The 4,070-nt window shown below is 33.9% G+C and overlaps 1 protein-coding gene across 5 annotated transcripts in view; it reads right to left on the reverse strand.

Annotated features, from left to right (window-relative positions):
- Positions 1–3,663, reverse strand: part of LOC118740764 (piezo-type mechanosensitive ion channel component) — a 116,689-nt gene extending 113,026 nt beyond the window's left edge. For all 5 annotated transcript variants that reach the window (XM_036472428.1, XM_036472427.1, XM_036472426.1 and 2 more), the window contains exons 1-2: positions 3,570–3,663; positions 2,539–2,886 (exon numbers count right to left, since the gene is read on the reverse strand). The gene's annotated coding sequence lies outside the window, so the exon portion shown is untranslated. The remainder of the gene's footprint in view (positions 1–2,538; positions 2,887–3,569) is intronic.
- Between the last annotated feature and the right edge of the window lie 407 nt (positions 3,664–4,070).

Genomic DNA, 4,070 nt, shown 5'->3' on the forward strand with positions numbered 1-4,070 from the left:
TGGATGAGTTTGATATTGTGTGTGCATATATTAATATGTACATATATTTAAATGAATGCATGTACACATGTAAGAATTTTAAGAACACTGTATGGTATTGTTTGATCATTTCGTTCTGAGAAAGAAACTGTTTTTGAGTATAACACAGTGCATACATGAAATAAATCAAATGGCAGCAAAATATACATACATAGAAAATACATATCTGTTTTTTCAAGGACTCGATGAAGAATTTTTTTGTCTTAACCAGCTCGGAGGGGCTTATATTTTCCACAACCAAAACCATAGATCAGTTTCTCATCACAATCTGGTCTACATAAATGGAACGGTCCACATTTACATTTATCTCCCCAAGAACTGCCAATTTAACAGCATTCCCTATTAACTTTTCAGATAATTTTTGTGCGGTTACAACGCAATATCCAGTCCCAGAAGATAATTTAGGTAGGCTTTCTAAAAGGCCTACCCAAGAAAGCCCTTCCCCGCATGCCTTTTCGGTTTTATTCTATTTACAATTTTAGCGGATGTGTATGTTTTAATTATTTAACATTACAAAAAAGGAATGGAGAAAAATGCAAGAGTGGAAGGTCTTTTGACTACCAAGCCTCTTTTTAGAAAGGGCTTTTAGCCAATGAAATTATCTACTGGGGTGTTTTTGCTTTTCTACGACAGTAAGTTTTAGTTACCGACACAACGCATATTTAGGTATTTACATATTTATTCCAAAAGACTCTTACAAAAATGTTTTTGAAATTATTTTTTGCAAGTATCCTTTCCAGAAAATTTTGGCATTCTATTTGCATATCAGGCAAAACATGTGTATACATGAGATGATTTTAGGTCCATTCAATAACTTTTCCAGTAAGTACTTGCAGCGAGAGGGTGAAAGAAAAATAGAGAGTAAAATTGAGAGCAAGAGAAAATTTGCAGAAAAAGTTATTAGGTGCGTTCGACAAGTCAAAAATTTGTAATAGTTTTTCCAAATTTTTACTGGATGGCGTTCGATAACGACAAAAAATAATCCAACACATAAAAATTGAGAGAGCAAGCGTTCATTTTGATGCAAGAGAAGCGTTCATTTTGTACTGGCAAAATTTTAGTCAGCAAAAATTGTCCAACACGAAAACATATGATCACAAAACATATGGTTGCAATTTCTGTAAACAAACAAAATTGCATTTTCCGAGTTTTGGTATTTATATGCTTTTTGGCTGCCTGCTATGTGACTTTATGATAGCGTCAACTAGTTTTTACTTCTAGAAATGTTCCTGGCGAACATTGAACGTTCACTTTCCTTTTTTCTTCTATGGAGGCAACATGAATTTCAGTTTGTTTACAAATAAAACATAAGCAAAGTCAGCTGGTGTGTTCTTCTTCCGGTTTTTGCAAGTAATGGCTAATTTCCTGTTCGTTTACTTTTTTGCTTTTTCATCTCTTTGGGAGAGAATTTTCGCTTACTCTCTTGATTTTGATTGTTGGCTGGTGTTGGCTAATTTTGTTATCGAACGCAACTATTGAACGCAAAACTAGTAAAAACTTGCAACTTAAGCATTTAAAAACTTTCTGACGGTTAAGTTTTGGCACGCAATTTTCTTTTTAATTGGGAATAGTTCCCACCGTCATAAAAATAAAAAAATATGCAATAGATTTAAATTTTCCATCCATATTTTCATTTCACTAATTATGTTCCATCAAATCATCCTCTTAAACAGTTTGTTTACATTTGAATTTGAAACATAACCTTACTTTTTGACTCCTGCAAATTCCTGCTAGTAAAATTTTTACTTGCAAGAATTTGCAACTCTCTCGGGTTGTTACGCTCTCGAATTTGCTCTCTCTTGCAAATATTTTGGGTTATTGAATGTATTTCCAGTAAAAACTTGCAAGCACTAGTAACAATTCGTACAAATTTTTGATATTGACAGGTCTATTCTGCACGTTACCGAAGATTTTGTAACCGGGAAATTTTATTACCAAAAAATGTTACCAGTTCTTGTCACCGCGATTCTAGGAACGTTGGTAATGCAGTTCCAATATTCAGCGATTCAGCTATGAAGAATTGTGCAAATTCTGGCATTGCATATTTCACGGGGCAATACTTTGTTACCAGCTTATGAGATGGTAACAAAATTTACCGGTTACAAGAGTACACAGAATGCGAAAAGGGTTTAAAAATTGACAGGAACTTTATTTACCGGTTACAAACTTTTTATTACCAGCGCAGAATAGACCTGTGAATGGATCTTTTGCAAGCAATTTCAGAGGCAATTAGGTGAATAAAAAGTTGGCTGCTCCCCAACTTCATTGGCAGCGATTAGTTGAAAAGCCGTTCACACTAGGCGGTGGCTGTTTTCAACAGTTGCCGCAAAATCCGCATGTAAACACCGTATAATGCCGCTACAGCAGGATACCAAATAAGTTTTGTAGATATGTAGAAAATTTGGGCTGCTGTAGCAAAACTCTTTTCATTGCGTTAACCTAAACCAGGAAAATCATATTCCAAACTTTGTTAGATTTCAAAAAAATTTTAAGACTTACCTTATCTGCTGTTGCGGCCGTTCGTTGGTAAAATTTTTGATAAGTACTTTTAATTGGAGTTTACTTCGGGTAAATATTAAATATAAATATGTAGATTTTGTCACTTCAACTTTACAACTTTTATAACTAATCTTTTGTTGTAGGTATTGCAACGGATTACATAGCCGGCTTTCTAGACATTTCAATTAATGCTTAATGAAAATTAATTAATTTACACCGGCTGCAATATTGCACTTGCTTGTTTTTTTTGTTTGTTTGTATTGCACACAAGAAATTGACAGCTGTCGCCACCCACACTTGTCAGTCGCCAGGCGAGAAACGTGGGCTAATAAAACAAAATAAAAGCGCCTAAAAAGAACAAAAAGCTGAATAAATAAATAACAAAAAACATAAAACACAACACTATATTTATGTACATATGAAATAAATAATAGGCGTGGAATGTTTTTGAGGCTACAAAAAATATTTCGAAGCCCTCACTTTATCAACAAGATTTTTATATGTAAATATGTTCTCCTTTTGTTTTTGTTTTGTCAAACGCGACTTTGTCGCTTTTCAATGCATTTTGTTTTTGACGTCGCACGCTTTTCACTTTCTACACTTTCTTTCCACTTTAAAATCGCAACCATGCAATAGCTTATATTTATTTATGCTCCCTTGCGTTATTTGTTGGCTGCATAAAATTTATATTTTAATTTTTATTGTTCCCAGCGCACGATGCACATACATACAATGATGCATGCAATTGTTTGCTTTTTGCATTGTTATCGCCTGCATACGCCGCTGCTGTTTACTGCAGCCGATAGACCCTAGGGAGGAGAAGTCAAGCGGTGCGAATGACGATGCGCTTGCTCCTCGACGGCGCCACGGCTTATTGAATTTTCAAATTTTCATAACAATTTGCACAGCTGCAGCGCATATTGCATTCTATTGATTTCACAAATCACCAGCCAAAGGCTTTTTACTTCTTCAACAACTACGCCAATTTGATGAACGAATTGTTTACGCAAACACTTTAAAATTTTACTTACACCAATTGCACTTTAATTTGCCCAAATTTCACTTTTTATTTTGCTATTTATAAAAAATATTTTAATTCAACCGCGTACACGTCCAACCGCTTTGAAATTCTGCTCGTTTCTGACATTAGTTTTCTTTGTTTTCAACTTTCTCCCTTCTGATAGCGCTGCCAGATGACGTAAAAAATTGAATTGCGTTGAAGTAAATGCCCAATCGGAAGTGTGAGAAATTTGATTTTAAGAATGCGAAATTTCTAAACAAATTTTGTATAGGAGTTTGGAAGAAACTTAAAAATGAACCTTTGCTCTGTGTTTTAAAGCGTTTTTCATGCCATTCAAAAATATCAGATTGAAATTTACACCTAAAAGACGGTGTATAAATTTACTCTTAGAGTTTTACTCACATAATGAAAAATAATTAAAATCAAAAACTATGTGTCCTCTTTTTAGTAATTTTTCGTCAAATATATACTCAGATTCATAAGCATAAGAGAAATTGATTTTTTAAGATAT

The sequence above is a fragment of the Rhagoletis pomonella genome, unplaced genomic scaffold, assembly GCF_013731165.1.
Source record: "Rhagoletis pomonella isolate Grant_MI unplaced genomic scaffold, Rhpom_1.0 Rhpom_scaffold_00006, whole genome shotgun sequence".
NCBI classification, from domain to species: domain Eukaryota; kingdom Metazoa; phylum Arthropoda; class Insecta; order Diptera; family Tephritidae; genus Rhagoletis; species Rhagoletis pomonella.